At 38.2% G+C, this 23,149-nt stretch overlaps 1 long non-coding RNA gene across 1 annotated transcript in view; it reads right to left on the bottom strand.

The window, feature by feature from the left end:
• Positions 1 to 2,868, bottom strand: part of LOC145984442 (uncharacterized) — a 28,235-nt gene extending 25,367 nt beyond the window's left edge. Inside the window, exon 1 of the long non-coding RNA XR_014441314.1 lies at positions 2,750 to 2,868. This is a non-coding gene — a long non-coding RNA (uncharacterized LOC145984442). The remainder of the gene's footprint in view (positions 1 to 2,749) is intronic.
• Between the last annotated feature and the right edge of the window lie 20,281 nt (positions 2,869 to 23,149).

Below are 23,149 nucleotides of genomic sequence, written 5' to 3'. Positions count from 1 at the left end.
AAGCGCCATATTGATAGATTAGGGTGGGCAGTATAAATGTAAGACCATATAGGATAGTATATGTGTGTATGTAAGTCGTATGTATCACCCTCTCTCTTACACTCCCGATTTTCCTCTTACTTCTTTTCCCTTTCCTTTTCTTGTTTTCTTCTTTATTATTTCCTAATCTATCCTCCCATCTTGTTCCATTCGCTTTGTCTCTGATGGACACAAATATTTCAAGGAAGTGTTTACCATGTGCAGCCATACATTCTAACCACATTACTTCATGCATGTTAATACAGTGAAATAAATGTGAATTAGGTTTAAGCTTGTGTTGCAAATACAAGGCACATATTTGATTTTATGTATTCGGCGACAGTGATAGATTGATTTGATTGGTTGATTGATTTGCTTTATTTTACTTCGCTTTTTGTGCCACTTTTGGCTAATTTGCGAAGATGGGGATGAGTGATGACATGATGAAATTGATGAATGAACACTCACAAACATCCATGCCCAGGCCGGGATTCGAACCCAGGAGCCCTGGCGTCGTAGCGCGATGTGCTAACCACTCCGCCACGGGAGCCGGAGCGACAGTGATAGAAAGTGCGATGGTAGACACTTGTGAAGTTTCTCGTAATTGAGGACATGTTCCTGAGCGTAGTATTTTCATTGTATGAGTTTTTGACTGAAATAGTTTTCTTACTCCTTGGGGTTACTTTTCTTAGCTTACAAGGTTTGCACAACTGACAAATCTATCTGGATGTTTGTAGTAGCGGCGATCGGGTGCCAACATTTGAGGGGCAAGGACAATATACTTTTTCTTGGTAGAAAAGGCTTAGCATAAAGAGGCTATAGTGCGGGTGCAAAAAGTGGCAAAATGTGGCGGGGGTACTGCATCCCCCACTTCCCGCTCTTCCTAATTGCCGCCACTGCATGTTTGGATTAAAATGAACGTCTTATTAGGAATGATTTAAAACACACACGGAAATCCAATTCTTTGTTCATTGTCCATGAAGTATCCCTAGGCTAATGAAAGGCTATTTTGACAAAATATCACTCATATGTAATAAACAAGTGAGATTGAAAAATCTGTTCAGAATTGAAGAGATTATTAGATAAGTTGCTATTCGTTTTCTGAACTCTCATGTATCTAATGCAGGAGAAGCAACACACGTATGGTTACATGAACATATTTTTTGAGGTAACAAAATGATTTAGGAATCAAGGAATTCATCGAAATTGATCACCGTAACAGCAATAATTCATCTATTTTTTATAGATAACTTGGGTTGTATGGCGTGACCATTTCGAATACACTAGAATATCAACCTGTGCAGCATACCCTGGAAACTTAATTCTTTCAGGGCAACGAGTCCCTGGAGCCTGGAACCACTGTCAAAGTAATAATTTATGAGGGTTTGTATTTTGAGTGTCACAATGTATTTGTTTTTGCCCCTTCGTTACTTTCATCCAATCACAATTGAAATGACTTTAAAAAAAAAAAATCAACCACGACTTACTCTTCCAAAAATGGAGTTTCATTAGCTCGTACCTCTTAGAAAGTTGAGGTGGTAGTTTCAATTGCACAGCGTTTCATTAGTGGATCAAGGCAGCTAATTCCGTGAACAATGACGTTGTTTTCCGAAGTGTCTCAAATATTTGTCTCAGGCAATCATAAAGCACCTTTTTACGATAACTTTACACAAGGAATAGAAACCACAACAAATTTTCACTCAATTCTGCCAGACAAATGCAGACAAAAATAGAATCTGTAATTGTCACAAGTAATCACTATTTTCTCTGAACTATTACATTAGTTACATAAAACAGCATTTAGCCCGGAGCACTCGGTTGCTCAGACCACTCTGAAGGGTCACTCTTTGATAGCCCAAGACAGCATATTTTGCCTATTTTCCTACATCTTTTTCAACCATCACTGGACTAAGTGTATTAATACATAATGTAACTATGCTGGAGAACAGATTTTATAAAACAACAACTTCCATTTCTATTTTATGTTACAAATGTACGAACGTGCTTGAGTGAATCTTATTGGCTTCTTTGGTTGTAGTTCACGATCCACTACACTAATTTAGCTGTTTGAAAGTAATTTTTTCACTCAAGTAAGTGCATAAAATACCCAGTTAAATATGCAAACATTTCAAACAATGTTGGTGCATGAGGATAAATCTAAAGTTTGAGAAAATTTAGCTGGCTTTATATTAAGCTATCATACTAATCACGATACATTCATATGTATATGTAATGCAAACTGCTCTATGTAAATTAATCAAACGTATAAAATTGAAAGAAAGTGAATCATAAATTGTTTCATATTTAGGAAATAAAGTTCCAATTTCTTGCAGTACATACCGAACAAAAATTTCAAAATAAATAATATTCCCAGCTATTTTAAGATTACCATAGAGTCTTCCTCTTATTTCCTTGAGACTTCAATCTCTTTCAACCTTCCCAACCATTAGTCTAACAGCAGAATTGTTTAAAAATCTTGAATGTAAAAGCCATTCTTGAACTGTGAATCTTAAGTATTGCTGAATCAAACTTATATGTTTTCTTCAAATAGCTATAGAGCCATTGTGGAGTGTAATTACACCCATCCTCTTTGGAATTTTGTACCCTGTAAAATAATTGACCCAAAAGAGCCGAAGAAGAAAATCATGTTTGAAGATTTACAAGTGTAACTAAACTAAGGTAATGAAAAAAGCTAATGAAAATTGAAGAATTACAATTAATTCTTACTTACCCCTTCGATCCATTTCGATGGTGTCTACTTCGTCCATGCTGCAAGAAGCGTCTTCCTACCAGCACCACTGCTAGGACAATGAAACCATGAGCAATCGCTTCCACGTAGACACCAATGCTAGGAGACGGTAGAAGAATGCATGACGCAAAACAATGGTTTTTGCAAAACTATCGTTTTGCATCGACCCGGATGTAAAAGCTCTCTTATCGTTTTTATAGCTGTGTAGGGTTGTTTATTCATGTCAATGCTATGCTAACATTTCACAGGTCTCTCCATATTGTAGGTTATGAGCAGCATTGGAGTTGTTATGCAGTTCAAATTCCGAACCCGATATCCATTACTGTGTTATCAGAGTTATTGAAATACGACGTCCAAGGCTATATTTTAGAACATATTTCGAAATATTTCTATTGATTGATTGATCGATTTGTTTTTATTTTACTTCACTTTTGTGTCACTTTTGGCTAATTGCGAAGATGGGGATGAGTGATGATATGATGAAATTGATGAATGGACACTCACAAACATCCATGCCCATGCCGAGATTCGAACCCGGGACCCCTGGCTTCGTAGCGCGATATGCTAACCACTCCGCCACGTGGGCTGACTCGAAATATTTCGAGAAGATTAATTTTGAATTTCTGCTTTATGCGCAAAGAGACTGGTCGAAACTGGACTTGTATCTACAGAGTACGAACCACGAAATTTGTTCGCCCACTGGAAATGAATAAGAAATCTTTTAATGCAGTGATAGGAGTATAATCGTCATAATCAAGCTGTTGAAATTATATTTCGCTGTCTAAATGGTGGTATAGTGGTTACAGCAGCCATTTCAAGACTGCTAAGTTTAATTTATGTCTTATATATATAAAAAAAAGCTAATTATTGGGGTTTCATTTTTCTTCTCTGTGGTGGTTAACAGGTAGGAATTGTACCGAGACGACCTTTTAATAATTGAGAAGAGAAGAAGACCAAACTCTTCGAGTCCTGTCGAGACGATACACACAGTTGGCTAAGTGATCACTTATTACATGAATCCATTAATGTCAGCTATAACCCTGTGTGTTGTTGTTGCATACATTCAGAACAAAAGTTTTTTGAGTGTTTGTGACGTCGATTTATTGATTGGTTTGGTTTATTTTTCTTCAAGTTCAAGTTGGAAAAAAATGAGACGAAACCAAGACAACACTTTAAAAACAGCTACGAGATGAGACCAATTACGTATTTAGATGCTTCATGACTTGCCGGAAAACGATACAGACCATTGTTAAATCGAGATTGAGAAGAGAACGAAACGGATGTTTATGCACTGAGACAAGATCCAGTACGAGACAGCTATTTGCAAGTGGAGATAAGATCAAGAGCGAGACAAACGTCCTCACCCACGAGACGAGACGACACTTGATATTCCGAAATGGGCTCGTGGGCAAAAGAAGTTAAAGGTAAACTATTCGAGATCGGGTTGGGATGGGTATGGGAAGAAGAGCACGTAGACCAAGGAACACTTGAACTCGTTAAACAGCGACTAGAAGATATATCGGCAAGAAATAATGATGAAAACTGCAATTAAAATATCACTACACCTCCAGACAAGGGACATTCGGGAATGGGGACATTCAAATTATATGAATAAAGTAAGCAAGGAAGCAAGAGAGGGATTAGTATGACTGAGACAGGGGGGTGGATACATACTGCGGTGAAAAGCGAGAGAGGTACACTTCGCAACATCTTATTTGACCGCTCCGAAAGAATTCGAAGTCCCGAAATCGTAAACTTAGCAACATTGCACTTCGGCTCCAGGTGAGAGTAGCCAACTTTGAGTAGGTCCTTCCACTAGACGAAAAACGCTGCGGTGATAGGTTTTCAATTTAACACTTTGCATGAACTTAGAAACTACAAACCGCTATTATAATATACAATCAAACAGAAACAATAAATTGGAAAAAGAACCTTGAGAGATATTTATGATTCTGCCTGCTCGACGTGAAATTTTGGGGGTTTGAAACACTGAATAGAGTATTTCTCCACCTGGAGGAAATTGCCATCAAGTTTGTGTAGAAAGAAGCAAATTTGTGAGGAGCTTATGAGACATTTTATTTACAATACCTTGCATAATATCGAACAGTTCTCAAAAACATATATTTTACACGACTTGTCGAGAAAATGTGCTTGAAACACAGGAAAGTGGGAGTCTTCATAAACGTCAACATGTTTTTAAGGTTATAAAGTCATGAAGTTAACGTAGAGCAGTTGGTTAGGCGCTGATATCCTTATTTTTCGTCAAGCGTGAAAGGTCGCTAGTTCAAATCCCACCCTCTCCTCTTATTTTTTTATTTTTTTTTGTTTGCTGAACAGATACCGTTGATATTAGAATATTTTAAAAATGAATCCGATGCACATTTGAGGGACATCCCTTCTGCGCATATTTTCCCTTAGAACTTGGAGATTTCCAGAATTTAAAGTTAAAAACTTTTCATTTTAGTTATTGTTCATATGTTGTGTTAACACAAACATCATCATTAATTCACAAATCACATATATGTATTCAGGATGCGAAATGTAATGCTATTTAAGTTATGTATTGTTGTTCTTCGTCCTCCTCCATAGTCGAGCGTGTTAAGGCGTTCACTCGTCTTAAGATCGTTCGCTGCGGGACGGCGTAGGTTCGAATCCGGCTCTGGTCGGAATTTATTCGGCCTACGTATAGGGCCTGTGGCAACCCACCACCGTGAGGAAATTGGGAAGGTCCGAGTGAGTGAGCGTAACCCGATCGAGAAGACCTGCAACGGCTGGGGGCTCGTCGGGCTGATCCCCCGACACAGGTGACGGAGGAACAGTGTGGGAGGGAGACCAGCAGTCGGTAGGTAAGCCAAGGCCCTCACGGGCTGTAGAGCTATGGGTTATTATTATTATTATGAAAAGATAGAGGAACGTATGAAATATAAAATATGTTTGAAATTAAAACAATGGAAACCTTGAATGATAATACTAACCAACTTCAAACTATGAAAAACATATTTTCGTGGTGGAAAACTCCAAGTCATTTTCGAAATATGAACTTCATTTTATTCTGCATTATAAAGTGGAGATATGGGACGATACGATCCCTCAGAAAGAGAATTTTAAGTAAGCTACCTCCAACTTTTTCAATGATCATAATTACTAATTAGGGTCCGGAAGTTGATGAAAAATCAACTTTTTTCCTGACCCTTAAAAACAATGCTAAACCTGATATCATATCCGTTTCCCTTCAGTTAGAGCCGGAAAACACTTTCTATTTCACATTTTTTTTTTTTTTTTTTTGCATTTTTCGGCCTTTGTTGGCTTTTAGTTTATTTGTCAGTATTTTAACAGTTTTTGTTGCATTTTTACTTATTCTTGAGGTTTATTTTTCTCCTCCCCTGTTGTTTCGTGCATTTCAAATGCATTTACTAGTAAAACTTACATATTTAGATGTCTTGACATGGTCCTCTTAGCAAATTCACCATGAATCGAAAATACGGTCAATGGAAAAGCATAATATTATTCTTAACTGAAATGTTTGGCAATGGATTAAAATACTTTGTGTGAAGATCTACTTTGAGGTTCTTTTTCTGGACACTATTATCGCTTTAATCTGTAGTTTAAAAGTAAAATTAGTCACAATATTAAATGCAATTACACTCTTGTGTACGCGAAACAGAACTGTTTTTTCGGATGCTGGCCGACTACAGTATCATAGAAGGCCCACTCTGAAAGGAGATGAATTGGTTGATTTGGTGTTTTAAGTCAACTTTATGCATAGTAAGGCTAATCGGGTCTGGACCTACAGTTTAAAGTGGGATCCGAACCGAATGCATAAAATAACGTGAACCGTGTGGTGTAGGGGGATCGTTTGCTTATAGAATGGAAGGTCATGGGTTCAAACCTAGTTCTTTGCAAAATCTTTTTCGGGAAGTAAACGGCTTTGGACAGAATGCTTATCTACGTTTGTTGGATATTTCCGTTGATATTTATGCGATTTATGTCCAGTATTTTCGGATAGAGAAAGTTGACATGTAAGTTCTTAATATGTGTTAACTTATAACAGCTGAATGAAAGGAAAAGTATTTCCTAAAATCCTGCCAATCACTGAAAGATTAAAAACATTAGTAGAAGCATTACTTGAGGCATGCACAGTGGCGACGATTATGGAGTGTGGAGGGGCAGATAACCCCGCACTATGCTAAACATTATCTACCAAGGGAAAGAAACTGCCCTTGCCCTCCCCCCACCTTGCCCCATCAGTTTTGAAAGCCAATCGCCGCCACTGAGCATGCATCGCATAAATATTTACAGTAATATCATATAATCTTATAATACGTTATTAGAACACTTCGTACTCGGTAAATAAAAAGGAAAAAAATATAAGGTAAGGGTGAGATTTGAACCTACGATGTTTCGATCTTGACGAAAACAGAAAAAAAAAAAGTGCTGTCATCTAACCAACTACTCCAGGAGATTGCTAACGGAAAACTCAGTAAAGCACGTTAATCTCTGTTGAAGCAACATTGTGCCGGAGTTTCGAACCATTTTTCGCCAAGAACCAAGGAAAAGACACACTTTGCAGAATCGTGTGGTGTTGTGCAAGGTATCTTTACTAAACATTTCGCATAAAATCATCATAAATTTGCCTTCTTGCATTCAAATGTGACCGCAATTCTTTCCAGGTGGATGAGAACCTGTTCAGTGTTTCACAATGCACATAAATTTCCTTATTTTCAAATTCAGAACGAAGTATCTTGAAATATTTTCAACATTCGTATTTCCACTTAACAATTTTTGTCTACTCATATATTTTATTACTGCTTTAGGGTATCTTTACTTTATGGAATGTGAAAGAATGAAAAAAATCACAAGAGCGTTTTCATTGAGGAAGAGGAAATGTTGCAAAGTTGGCTACTCTTAGTTGGCTCTGAAGCGCTATGCTGCCAAATTTACGAATTCCGGACTTTGAATTTTTTCAGGGCGGTCAAATAAGATGTTGCGAAGTGTACATATGAATGTATAATATGTAAGGGGAATGACGGGACGGATCATCTGTTTGCATGTCACTGAACGCGCGCCCTGCAGGATAAATGGCTGGAGGGTGTGGGAAAAAAAGAAGCACTCAAATTAGTTGTGGAACAGAGTGCAGCTAGTGTGGAAAAGTTGGAGAAAGGGGGAGTGTTTTTGGTGAAAGACATAGGGGACAAACTAAGAGACAGCATATAAGATAAACTAAATGCAATATATATGTATTGTAGAAAAACATCCAAATGTTATGTAGTGCGTACAGCTTATGGCTCGCACATGAAAGAATAAAAATCTAAATCTAATCCAAATCCATTCCTACTCTGCCCCCTCTGTTTCTTGTGCAGCAAACTTTGGAATGTATATTTTGTTTGTTCATTTTCCAACAGTTTATTAACATCAGATAATATTGCAAGCACTTATTGGTAATGGCGGAGCAACCATCTTCTCTCGTGGAAGGAAGAAGTGGATCTTATTTTTTTAAAAAAACAACTCTAGCTCGCTAAGCTCATTAGTTTTAGAAACCATGTCAAGGGCTGGGTGATTGCTTAGTTTTAGACATAAGAGAACTACATTAATTTATATGTTTACGATGATTTATTGTTAATTCTGGAAGAGTGATCGCTCAGTTTTAGATGCCAAGGAGGCATGATCACCTGTTTCTAGACCAGTGTTCCGCAACCGGTGTGCCGCGGCACACTAGTGTGCCGTCACAAGGTGAAAGGTGTGACGCGAACTTTTACCTACTATTGCAATATTGCAAGAAATTAATTGTCGATTTTAATTAAGAAGGTGCGTGTTTATTCTTGCTGATAACTGTTATATTTTCATAGAAATTTAATTTAATTTATTTACTCAATATTGTTATAGTTTGCTCATCTTATATGTATTCTCGCCTGTAATATTGGGCCGGTTTGATGGGTTGCAGGCGGCAAGCTTTGTGTTCACCGCAAAGAAAGCCAGGTAAGACTTTTAGCAAGCCTTTTAGCGGCCCGCATCAATCATACAATAGAGCTATTCAAGCGAGTTCTTTGTTTGTAACACTGCATCTTTTGTGTACGGCTGGCTGTTTTGTGCCTGTTTGTCGGCGCTTCTTAAACTAAACAGAAAAATGCAAGGTAGAAACGAAAATATTCTGACTAGTATGGATAAGATTCAAGGATTTATTAATAAGTTGAACTTGTGGATACAGACAATTTAAAATGGATCGTGTGAGATGTTCCAAACTGTATGGCCCCTTGCTGACGATAACAAGGTGTTGATGGACTTAATTAAAGAACATTTAGTACTCTTGCAGAAGACTTTCAAAAAATATTTTGGAGAGAGCGTTGAAGATTTTGACTGGGTTCGTGATCCATTCAGTATGGATTTGAAACATCTTCCGAAAAATTTACGCTTACAAGAGGAACTGGCAGATTTGAAAGCAAACAGAACATTGAAATTAAAATTTTTCGAAGTGCCTTTGGATACATTTTGGTTGTCAATAAGCCGTGAATACCCGGCTATCTCCGAGATGGTAGTTAATGTGTTATTGCCATTTTCAACTACTTATTTTTGTGAACTGAGCTTCTCGACGTTGACTGCAATTAAAACATCAAAGAGAGAGAGACTCAAATCTATCGATGAAGAAATGAGGCTTGCTTTGTCAACGATTCCGCCACGAATCAGCCGTCTGTGTGCAGCTAAGCAGGCTCAAGTATCACATTGAAGGTATGAGTAGAGTTATTTACTTTAAAATTCGTATTAGAAATGTGTATTTTCTACAGTGAATTAAAGTTAATAAATGTTTAATAAATGCATGTCTATTCATGTTTTATAATAATAAGAAGAACAACAACAATGATGATGATAATAATAATTGATTACATAACGACGTAATATTTCGTAATTATATTAAGATTCATATGATTTTGAGGGGGAAGACATTTTGGTGTGCCGTGTTGAGTCTAGGCCCGTCTGGGGTGTGCCGTGAGTAAAAAAAGGTTGCGGAACACTGTTCTAGACGTCTCAGGGGGAGGGACAATTGCCCCTTCCGTCTTCCGCCATGCCTCCTCTCCTCGAGGTATGAAATATTTGAATGTGAACCTATAAAAACCTACGAAAATGACGTTGACGATTTTCGTTTTCGTTTTCGTCCTTGCACAATGAATGGGTTGTTTATGGAGAGAGACAGGCTCCAGAAGTCTTCATTCTGCAACATTTGGTACTTTTAGTTTCATAACCATTCATGCAAGGCTATCAGACGTCACGATTTAATTGGGACAGTCCATTCCTATTAATCCACGCCCCGACATTTTTCGCCTCGAAATCTACTTCCGACACAACTTATAATAAACGGAGACTCTAACATCACTCTAGGCGGCCCCGATGGCGGAGTGGTTAGCATATCGCTCTAGGACGCCAAGGGTACCGGGTTCGAATCCTGGCCTGGGCATGGACGTTTGTGAGTGTCATCATTAGACCTCGGATTTTATGTTTATAACCTATTTCTTCCTTTGCAGGTAAATAGTAAATAATAAATTACGTCTGCGTTTCATAAACAAACGCAACAACTGATGAAGTTTTATAGCACATAAAATAACCTATTTTGCTTATTAGAACCTACTTTAGGTATATGCGTCTAAATCAAAACATCTTTTAGGTTTTTATATCACGCAGACGACCTTCTCTGTGTGGCAACAAAAATTTCAATGACTAACGCCGGCTTTAGACGAAAGCATTTCCTTTAGCATTTTTGCTAACATAAATGCTATGCAAATGCTTCAAAAAATCTTATAGCAGATAGTACTTTATACGCAATCGTTTCATGTAACTTTTCGGCTAGCTTTTGCGATTACAATGTATAACATATACAGCATGAAAGGCAGGTCGAGTTACACCATCTGTGTTGAGTGCACTGTGTTTACATTTGAAACAATTTAAATATTCTTCCATACGTGTACAGTAAACGTTGTAAAGTATGTATTTAAGCAGCGCCATTGTTGTGTATCTAACAAAGTTTTATACGAAACATTATTCCTCTCGGTTGAGTAGTTATCGGCTTTTAAAAATGTGAAGTGATACATTGTTTACATCTCACGCGGCCGCCATTACAACTTCACTCGCTACCTAGAGGTCGCTTCTGATTGGTTATGCTACGGAAATAGGACGGGTTCTATCCTTGAGAAATGCCATGAAATATGCCATGTGCATCTGCAATGCCATAAGATTTTTCACTTTACACGGTAGCATTTTGGTCATGGCGTAAATGTTAAGAAAAATGCTAAGAGAAATGCTTTCGTCTAAAGCGGGCCTTAGGCTCTGTCCGAAAGAAAGTACATACTTGAAGTATGGTCTTGACGGAAGTGACGTCACCTAGTACAGTTCGAAAGCGCCAAGAAGAGAAGCACGCAAGTACGCAGAGCAGCACAGATGGTTGGTGACTAAGTCATGTGATATCTACACTCGTTGTTCATTTGTTTAAAATCGCAGAGATAGAAAGCCAGCAACACGGGTTAAATATACCTTATGTGTCAGCAAGTTGTTGGTTAAAGTGCTTCTAATGTGTGCAAATGTATGTGTAAGAACATTTGAAAATGCTATGTGATATCTATGGGGGAAAAAGTGTCTAAAACGCGAGTAGTGTTGCCCACGAGACGAGACAGGACGAGACTTTGGCCTGTCTCGTCTCGTCCCGTGGAAATGCTGTCACGTCCCGTGTCTCGTCTCGAAAATATTCGTTTGTCTCGTCCCGTGTCTCGTCTCGAAGAGCTTTGTCCCGTCCCGTCCCGTCTCGTCTCGTAAAATTAATGTAGGATATCATGCCAACAAAAGTTATGAGTGGGAAAAACATTATTCCCTAAACTGGGTTATACCTTTAAAACATTTTGTTCACTGTACAGTCAGAAAAAATAAGGTTTGTTAACTATAAGAACATTAATATTTAGTCTAAAATAAAGTTTGCTGATTACCAATAGCTAGATAGTTTATGGATTCTGCCTTGTTGTTCTGACGTCCATCCATTCTTTATCCATCGTACACTAAGGAAGCTTTCACACAGAAGAAACACGCGACAGGAAACAATTCGCACGGTGGGGTTGTAATCTTACAAAGTTACAGGCGACACGAACGAACACCTTCCGCCTAGGCAAGTATTCACAGCATATGCACCAGCAACAGACCGAGGCGGCACACCGCACGATGTTAAGAAAACGACCGAGTTTCAGCTACACGTGCAGCTTGTCGTATTGCTTCGATTCGGAAGGTTAAATTAACAGTCCGAAAGAACACGACACACGGTATTCGTAAAACGGCCTAATCCGTACAACACGCAAGCTACAATCGCCACGAGCAGTTTGTTGAGTCGCTTCGGTTCGAAAGATTTCATGTAAGGGAGATTTGACACCGAAGCGACACGCGACACATGCTGCTTGGGAACGAGCCCATCAACAGCAACATTGCACACCGTAACGGCACGGGAGGCTGCACAAGCCTGCATTCGATTGGGGAATCCACAAACGACACGGGAGTATCGCACCGAAGCGACAACCGACACAATCTCATTTAGTCTATAAGCGGACATTCCCCGCGCATGCGCTACCAATAGACAGAGGTGACACGATACACTATAACTATTAAAAGACAAAAGGTTTATTATCCAGTCTGAGCGACACTCAAGCGACAAGCTACACGTGCCGCTCGTCGTGTCGCTCCGCTACGAAAGGTTGCATTTATTACTGAGTGTTCATTTCCAAGCCGCAGATGCCGCTTGTAGCCTCTCTCATGATTCTTCTTCCTCCTTTGACTTCAGGCAAGATATGTTATTCACGTCAACGCACAATATCTAAAGCTGGAATCACAAGGAACTGGATTTCCAGTAGGAATGCCCTTGTTGGCGTTGGACTGGCTACCCATTTGCTTGTTTTCACCTCGCACGATACTTGTTAGTTGTTTTGTTACCGCACTTGTCGATAGACTTTTCTTCCCATAATTCATAATCATGGACGAGCAATTTGAAGAATACTGCTTCGTGCTTTTATTAAAAATTAAAAAAAGAAAAGTGTGGACTAGAAATTGGCTCGAAAAAATCGGAAAAATCGGAGAAACTAACAAAAACAGCCAACACTCGAAAACCACAGACAAAAAACTCCCCTTTGCAAACTCACAGATTATCTTCATTTGGCCAAATTTTGCTCTGATTGGCTGTTCCACAGAATTCAGTCGAGGAAAGCCAGTAGCAATTAGAACATGTCCTATTCCTCCAACCCAGTCAAGCAGTCATCCAGGCAAACATCAAATCCGGGCAGGTAGCAAGTTCAGCGTCAACTAACTGGATATCCAGTTGCGTGTGATTCGGCCTTAACTATTTGTCTATTAGTATGTCCTCGCCGATGGCATGGTGGTACCGTCGTCGCTTTTTAATCAAGGGGTCACGGGTTCAATACCTGGTGGAGGCACCTAGTGGTTCGGATCCCACTTTAAACTGTAGGTCCAGTCCCGATTTGCCTTACTGTGCATAAAGTGGACTTAAAACACCGATTCAATCAACCAATCAAAGAGTCAATTTCTAGCTTGTTAGTGCGAATTCTTTGGAGTTTGCAATCAGTATACTTGAGGGGGCGAGGGTGTGTTGATTTTGAGAAGAGGGGTCACAATGAAAGAACTGTTTGCACGAGCAAGAATTTTAGGGCGATTGTCCCCAGCATGGCTGGAGGAAGACCTACAGTAAATAATGGTAGTGACTACCTCCACATCGTTTTGCGCAAGGATGAATGGCAGGAAGCGTCTGGGGTAGCAGATGGTTGGCAGATTTAAGGTATTCGGAAGAAATTTCAGTAGGAAGATAGTGATCTTTGGAAATAAAGATAGCTGGAACACGAGGTTAAGGTCAGGGTAGATTCGTTACGGACAACGTGTGATGAATTCGGATTTTCGAGGGGGAATCTTGCAGAATATAACAACCAAGATCTTGCTAAAAAAAATTGAAGATATGTTGGAACATCGAGAAATATAGAGAAATTAGAGAATGCTTAACCGATGAAAGAAATTACATGAAATTGAGATATTGATATGGACAGTCATAGAGAAGAACTGTGTCCAGCAAAACGCAAGCGATAAGCGATACGTGCAGCTTGTGTTTCTTCTGTTCGGAATGTGCCATTTATTAACGGAGGTTCGTTTCTAAGCGACATAGGTTGTTGCTTTGGTCTGGTCACTTCTTACTTCGGTCTGACCTATGAGACAAGCAACAGACAACAGGTGAAAAGGGAGAAGTGTCGCTTGGAAACGAACCTACAGTAATGAATGCAATCTTTCGAACCAAAACGACGCGACAAGCATGAGAGGATATCGATCATCCAGTGAAGTTATATCACAATCAGTCCCTTACTTTTAATTGATTATATCTCTTCACTGGATTCAGGTGTTATTTTGCTCCATATTCAGTTCCTGACCGCGAGGTGTGAGGGAGGGATTACAAACAGCAAGGCAGATTACAGACCTTGATTTTGGTCAGTTCCTTAGATGACACGATTTTATGTGGAATTTCTCTAATTCCACATGTGGGACATGGGAATATATCGTGTTGAGACGATAACAATTATTGTATGCCTGCCTTTCTATAGCTTACGAATTGTAGCAGTACTTTCTTTTTACTTTGAAAGCGTTAAAAACATTCCAGCTGTCAGCCGTTAGGGTTGTGCGACGCATGCCACCGCACGGGCCTCGCGCATCGAGATATTTAATATTATTGACTCTTTTATTCATATTTATTTCTCATGAAAAATTGATCACATTAGAATATATAAATGAAAATAATAGAAGCCTACATTAGCAATACAGCTTCATTTTGCAATCAGCATACATACTATAGAAAAGGAAACGGATACAGCGAGGCTGCTGTGAAAATAAAACTTCAGCACTAACACAGTGGAGTTTCTTGTTTGTGAGCCCAACCTTCTACCGATTCCCTGTCATAAACTCTATTGTTCGATAGAGTGTAGGCATCGTTGTGATTCTTTGCGTTGAAACCGAACTCCCAGCCCCAAATTTGAGGATGGGCAATTTACGATGTAGGCAAATTGACAACAGATGTCAAGAAGAGGATACACCGTGGCAAGGAAACTTGTCCCGGTCGGCATGTTGCCTTCTGTGTGAAACGGATCCGCAGCTAACGTATAAATAAAGATTTAGAGATACTGTTATTTCTACTTCCTTGAAACCCAGAGAAGGTGCGGGGCAGATTTCGCGGATTTTACCACTATGCCAGTCAACCCAAAAAGGCTAACTCCGGGGTGGTATTTGAAGAGTGGATGAGGCTGAATTGTCCCTCTGGTATCTCCATCCTCCTGTGGTAAACAGTTGACCCGATATGCTCCCCCCTCAGGGGAAAGTAGAGGTCGGAGAACCTGGCCCTATGGTTGCTAACGTTTTGCTCTTAGGGGAGCAAATGTATGTCCTAATTTTTATACTGTCCCAATGCTCAGGAGGGAGTTAACTGAAATTCTTCATGTTGGAATTTTTTCACAGATTGGCAAAAACTTATGTGGCGTCAAAATTTGACTTCGATAATGGGATTGGCCAAGGCGCACACAGAGGGGGCTGATAATGGCGCGAACAGCATAATCAAATATTTGGAGGTGAATTTTTCTCAAAATAATATAAAATTTAACATGCATCATTTTTCTTGAATATACATATATAATATTGTAATTTGCAAAAAAAAGTTTACTTGTTTGCATCATGTTGCAATATGTGCAATGAGGTAGGGGGAAATCAGAATATATATCCTAAGTATTCCAATAACTTTAGCTGGTTTCAAGACACTTTGACTACCCGATACACCATATTTAGACCGTTGGGTGAAGAGAATGAAGAATTTCTGGCAAAGGCAGATCAATCGAAGTGTAAAGCTAATAAAAGTAATTTCAGTTATTCATTAAATGCTTTATGAGGATTATGCATTATGTGGGTGAAGGCTATTGGCTTAGGGTAGGAGGGAACGGCCACCCTTGGTGTTGGACTGCTACACGAAGGTGAGGGACACATTTTATGTGAGAAGTAAGCTACATTGTGCTCTCTAAAAGAATTTCTCTCAACTATACCATACCAAATATTTATACTTTCACAACACATGTGTAAAGAATAGCGTTCGTAGTGGAATGTGTTAGGTGGGGATTCTATGCATAAGCAAAGGGACTTTGCTGGGGAATACCATTCTCTCGTACCAACTTTAGAATACCCAGCCCGGGAATGTAAACCGGGTCTCCCTCGTGGCAGTCAAAAGACCTACCGAACCGTCTATACTATCGCTGCTCCTATGTATGTTTGTAACGATGAATCTGTAGAGCATGGCTACATACATACAGGATAAAATATGTTTTTGGAAGGTTGATAGATGTTCGAAACAGGTCCTAAAGTAGCAAAAAGTTATTAAAGAAAGTTTTTTGTCTTGATGTCCTCAATACGCTGCCAAATTTCGTTGGTGGCTCAAGGGAAATCCTTGTGTTGAAGGTGGGGTAAAAATTATGCAATATTAATAACCATGTTGATATTAGTGTAGAATTTTACGAAGAATTGAAGGTGTATACATTATAATTTTTCAAAATATAAGAGCCTCGCGGGTATAGTTTGCATACGGCCTCGCGCTTCCTAACGGCGGCCCTGCCAGCTGTTTTAAGGATAAGCAAATAATTTCATTAACATGGAAAAGCAACCAAAGCCCGCAATTTTCTTCGTAAGGTTTACAATATCTTCATAAATTTCTCACTCAAAGAAATTATCGAAAACAGTTCTCTTATTACAATATTTTTACAAATAGATATCTGAATCGGTATTTTAGTAATGTACTTGAATCTGCAAAATTATTAAGCTTGAATACATTGAAAAATGGAAGTAAAGCTGGATTTCGAAAGAGTGTTAAAAATAAGTAGGATAGCCTTTTTTGGGTGTATTGTTGTTGAATTGTTGTTTTAAGTCCACTTTATGCACAGAAAGTCTGATTGGGACTGGACCTACAGTTTAAAGTGGAATCCGAACCACTATGCTATGTGCCTCCACCAGGTAGCGAACCCGGGCCCCTTGGTTATTTTTTCGATGTAATACACGCTGATTTGTTTCTCAAACAAAAATACTTTATTCCGAGCAAATAATTATTTGCAATTGATTAATTATTTTGTTTGTGTTTTTTCGAGACTTAGGAGACAGGACGATACTTTTCATGAGCCGTCTCGTCCCGTCTCGTGTCTCGTCTCGAAAACAAGACGGGACAGATAGTCAGTCTCGTCTCGTCTCGAATTTTTAAAAACCCGTTCCGTCTCGTGTCTCGTCTCGTTTTCGAGACATGTCTCGTCCCGTGGGCAACACTAAATGCGAGGAAAACAACGTGTCCTCAGTTTTATGTACTGATCGTATTTGGCGCTGCAGTCGAAGTGCAATTCGAAAGACTTTCACTTTCAGTCCACGACTTCAAGACCGCACTGCAAGTTCATAGTCGGAGGATGCTCGCTTGAAGTATGGTCTTGCACCTTTCGGACACGGCCTAAGGTGTTTGAAACCAGTGGCGCAGGAACGGTGGGGTACAGGGGTACATTGTACCCCCACATTTTTGAAGGGGGTACTGTACCCCCTTAATCTGTAAATCCAATTGCACCCCTGTACCCCGTTAGATAATTTGACAGACGCAAGGTGCTACTGTTAAAAGAACATATTTTCAATTCGCTCAATTAAAATATTAATATTGTTATAACATAAAGATGGAAGCGGCCCCTGCGCCCACCCAGCGTCGAATAACATGGGTACCTGGGGGAAACCCTGGGGGGTAAAGGCGGTCAGGGGCGTGATGCTGATCACATCACCCCCACTCACGACCGGATCAAGAAAGTGTGGGGCGTTACCCCCACACCTCCTATACGCCTTCATGGCGTGGTGCTATGCACAGGAGAGCACTTTACCTTTTTTTTATAACATAAAGATATAACTTACCACAGAAATTCAAACCATTGTAAACTCATTCTACTACATTATGCTTCCTACTAGTTAGTTCATTGACCTGTGTTCTTGGAAACCTCTTTAAGGAGATGAAAATTGTTTAAAATGTGTGTGGAACGATGGAATCAGATAGCTTACTCTCAGAAAATGACGCTCCAGACGAATTCTCTTTTGCGTGAATGGGTATACTTTTCTAAAGAAGTGGTCGCGTCGATTCGAAGATAAGATACAAATGTTGATCAGAAGAGTATATGAATTTTTCAAATTGAATTTTTCGAAACGAAATACTTACACAAACGAGACGAGACATGACAAACCAACTTGCGGAGGGGGGGGGTACAATGTACTGTACTGTACTGTACCTCACCCATAATTTCCATAACTTTGTAAGAGGGTGTTCGGAAAACTATATATTAAGAGATTTTTTGAATATAGAGAAAGTACTGAGACAAGAAAACGTCTCTGTTTCCTCTCAATTTTCGAGACGAGACTGAAATAAATCTCTGCAAAATCAAAGCGAGACGATACTTAATGACCGAGAGGATCTCGTTCGAAACTATGATATTTGAAAAAATTGATTAAAATAAATTTAAATTACTGTGTGTCTCATCCAGACATACCAAGCGTATATCTTATTGATTTTTCAAATAAGTTGTATATTTTGTTTACTGTAATTGCAAAGTTAATAGATTAGTGACAATTGCGAGCCTGTGATGCCCGGTTTCATCTATTCAGGATAGAATTCCTTATTTCGATGGTTTGCAGCCTCGAAGCAAGATAAACGTTATTAAGAAAAGTTTTTGTTTTCGTGACATATTGTACGTTATGAAACTTTGAATGGTGAGACACAATGTACTGTATGTGTTGTTTATATTAAATATTAATTGAGGGGTCCCACTTGCACAGTGCTTTGGATTCCACTTTATACTGTAGAGTAGATCCAGTCCCGATTAGCCTATCTGAGCATGAAGTGAATCTAGAATAAGCTTAACAAGACAACAAGGAGAAGCACAAACAAAAACGAGAGGGACCTTACCACACAGGAGACGAGATGAGGCTGTGACAATTCTCGACTCGTCTCATCGCGATATCAGGTGAAATGAAATGTTTCCTAGACGTTAAAACAGGGAACAATTTGTGATTTTATCAGAGGGAGGACTTATTTGTACCTCCTATTAGGTATATTTAGAATTGTACATTAGTTGCTTAAAATCTGATTTTGATATCAAATGTAACACAAACGCCATTTTAAGTTAAACTCTAAAGTCAAACTGTAAGAAAATTACATTCGTCAGATGAATGCACGAGATAAATGAGACTCACTGCATGTTCTATGGTTTGCCAGTTGACTTGTCAAGGGCACTGTCATACTTAGACTTGATCCAATTTCTTGCTAATTTATCTGCATGAAAGCAATGCACTGCGGGTCTGAGGAAAGGAAAAGTAGATTCAAAACTGCTAAAGGATTTCTGTAATCAGTTAAGGTGAGGTTTATGGCATTTCACTTTCGGCTGTAGATATTGGTAGATTTTGGATTGGATTCACAATGTCTTTGAGCGAGATGGAAATGTTTGATTTGGTTTATATTTCTTCGCATTTCTGCCACTTTGGGCTAATCGCGAAAATGAGGATGAGTGATGATATGATGAAAATTATGATGGGACGAACCGGGGAAATCTGGTGTCGTAGTGCGCTATACTATACACTCCGCCACAGAGGCCGGCGAGGTCGGAATGTGTTTTGGATTTTCTTTGTACATGCGAGAATCTTTAACTGTGACGGGCACATGCTTTTGCTTACATTAAAGTTCACCTTTTCACATAAACGAGGAATTGACATGTCACCCTATAACACACGCATGTATCTGCATTTAATACCTCTTCATACCGGCTCTTATATTCTCCACCAAAGATTGAGAAGAAAAAAAAATCGAGCGTATGGTTTTCCTTGCTTGCTCTGAGATCTGAAGGATTTTGGTTTTGTACATTTAATGATAGTACTTTCAGTGCTTGAAGAGCGTCATTAGGTACAACTAATTATATTACAAACAAATGCTTTGTTAAATGTTTTACAAATATTCCAAAGTTAGACCTCTTACGAGTTGATCAGCAACCATCTCAACTCAGTATTTTCTTTTTAATACAACGCTCTATAGATGTCTGAGAAAATACTGAATACTAGAAGGCATTGGATGTGGTACACATCTGCCATAAATTGTTTAAAAATATTTTTATACGTAGCTATTGGACCATAAAATTAAAATTAACTGAACTCAAGTGAAACTCTTGAGTATGATATATTGAATAATATGATTTCTATATTCAGTGGGTGGGAGATGATTATTCCTGGTTGGGGTGGCTCAAGATAGAAGAGGGGGAATCCTCCTCACAGCCTTTGTTCGCAATTTCCACATTTCGAACTCCTAATTTTCCGTTTCGTTAAATTCAAAATGATCCCAGAACAAAGAAATGAAAATTATTTATGCAAATTTTGCATTAAATAACAGTAAATTCGAGTGTGCTGTTCTAAAATGGAATATTTCTCAGGCTTTCACATTATACCTGTGAAGTAATATGTGTATAATATACACTGTATATATATGTGTGTGTGTGTGTGTGTATACCTAGGTGTGTGTGTATATAGCTATAGCTATATGAGAGGCTGAATTTTGTACCCCCTAAATGAAAAACGTTCCTGCGCCACTGTTTGAAACATAGTTTCTGTCGATTTCCCTCCATCCAAGTCCGTGGTGTCTTTTCAAAGTTCTCAACAAAGCAAAATAGCTGGCGCTACTGTCACCTGCACGGTCCAAAGTGCAAACTTCTGATCCATTTGGTCTTGCTCACTTTTGCGACAGTTTGGTGCTATGTAGCATTCACGCCTTGCGAAGTAACGATTCAGCATTCCATTTTTCACCACTGACTATTTCTGTTGAAATATCATTATTTATTTATTTATTTCACCTATAACAGAGCTCTCGCTCCAATTACAATAGGCTTACATATATATTTTAAACATTTAAAAAATATATAATTCTAACAATACAAAACAAAAGAAGAAGAATGAGAGCAGAACTACAATAATAAAGAACACCAACACAAGTATTCTAGAGAACATAAATCCAAAAATTATATTCACTGTGGTAGAACAAGATACATATCTATATACAGACTGAGACATTTATAACTATACACATGTAAATACTCGTATATAAACAAATATACACACATACAGGCATAATTTTATTCACAAACATACCCATGTACACAGAAAACATTTATAATTGTTTATTATTTATTCATGATATTCTTCGAAGGACGGATAGGAATTGCATGAATGGCATTGCGAAATCCAAGTCTCCACCGTTTCTGACTATTTCATTATGTTTAATACATAGTCTTAGAATGGGCGAATTCTGGTGTTCTGTTGAGTTGGATTTGCTGTAATAAAATGGCTGCCTGAACCGTAACATGTCCTTCTTAGCATTAAAGTTTAATGTTTGGAGGAGCCTTGGACTGTCGACCAGCCAGTTGACTAACTTATATAAAAATAATTGATGTGATACTGCTCTCCTTTCGTACAGAGCTGTAACATTGAATTCTCTGAGTAGTTGTTTATATGATACCTGATCCTGGAAAGATGATATTTTGTGTTTTTTGTAATATAAGTAACGAATAAATTTCTTCTGAATTCTTTCTATCTTTTTGCTATTACATTGTGTGTAAGGTGACCAGACTACACTTGTATATTCTAATTTGGTTCGAACAAGGCAATTAAACAGGCTTGTCAGAGCTCTTTCATTATGCATGTCTTGTGAACTTCTAATTAGAAACCCTAACGTTCTGTAAGCATCATTACAAATCTGATCAATATGTGTTCCAAAAGATAATTTATTATTTAATGTAACTCCTAAGTCATTTATCTGATTTACTCTTTGTAATACACGATTATTCATTGTATACTGATAAGTATTGGGTTTGATTTGCCTGGAAAAAGTTATTGCAAAATATTTTGTGACATTAAAGTTTTATTTTTGCGAAGCTCCATGTTTGTGCCTTTTCCAAGTCTTTTTGCAACTTATGTGCATCGTTTGGATCTTTCATTACTTTATACAATTTTAAGTCATCAGCAAAAAGTAAGCATTTTGAGTATTTAAAAATTGTGGGTAGATCATTGATGTATAATAGAAAGAATAATGGTCCAAGATTGGAGCCTTGTGGTACACCGGAACAGACTTTGTAAGTGTATGACTTAACTTGATTGTGTGTCACAAATTGCATTCGATTGCATAGGTAAGAGGATATTAACGTAAGAAAGTTATGAGAGAGACTAAACTCAGACAATTTACTCAACAATACATCGTGATCAAGAGTATCAAAGGCTTCTGCGAAGTCCATACATATTGCATCAACAGAATTTCTATCACCGAGGGAATCGGATATAGTCTGTGTGAATTAACCAGATTAGTTGAAGTAGACTTTCCAGGACAAAAACCTTGTTGATCTATTGATATATAAGGTTTAATATGGTTGTATATCCTGACATATAATATATATTCAAATATTTTTGAAGGAGCTGAGATTAGTGAAATGGGTCGGTAATTTGTAATTTCGCATGGGTCTCCCTTTTTTAAAACAGGACAAATTTTACTGATTTTCCAAAGATCAGGAAAAATTTGCGTTTTTAGAATAATATAAATATAACACAAAGGGGTGCATAATAATTCGGCACAACCATTGAATATGTATGTTTTTATGGCTTCATTGCATTCTGCGTTGGTGATAGAATCTACCAACAACGACTGAGATACTATCATGTCAGAGGATTCAATGATGTTATACGTTAAAGGATTTGAAGCATACACTGTTTGAAAATATTCAGCAAAACCATTAGTAATTAGTATGTTCGTTTCCAATCTATTACCCTTATACATCATATGAGTTAGTTTCCTATTTGTTTTTCCTTGTTTCTTATAAAATTCCAAAATGGTTTGATGTTCCTTATTAAATTGTTCTGTATTTCTGATACATATGTTTTATATGCTATATTTATCATTCTTTTTAGTTTTCTGCCTAATTCAACAAATTTAGTTTGATAATAATCTGAATGTTTCAACTTTCTTCTGTATGTTTCTTTTTCTTTTAAGTTTCTTATTATATCTGATGTAAACCAACATGGATAAGAACGTTTTTTACATATTGATCTTTTCGGCGGCACATATATGTCTATCACACCATTAATTACCTTGTAAAAATAGTCTAAGGCTTCATTTGGATTCTTGTAAGTAGCTAAATTGTCCCATTTTTCATTTTCCAAGTGTTTGTACACATTGTAGAAGTCTGCCCTTGCATAATTGTATACAGTAACTGAATTTGATTTAACACAAGTAACCTTTTTGTTTAC

This window comes from Lepisma saccharinum, chromosome 2 (assembly GCF_977018435.1).
Source record: "Lepisma saccharinum chromosome 2, izLepSacc3.1, whole genome shotgun sequence".
Lineage (NCBI taxonomy): Eukaryota > Metazoa > Arthropoda > Insecta > Zygentoma > Lepismatidae > Lepisma > Lepisma saccharinum.
Note: the sequence above shows the minus strand (reverse complement) of the source record. Positions and strands in the feature narration are given on the sequence as shown.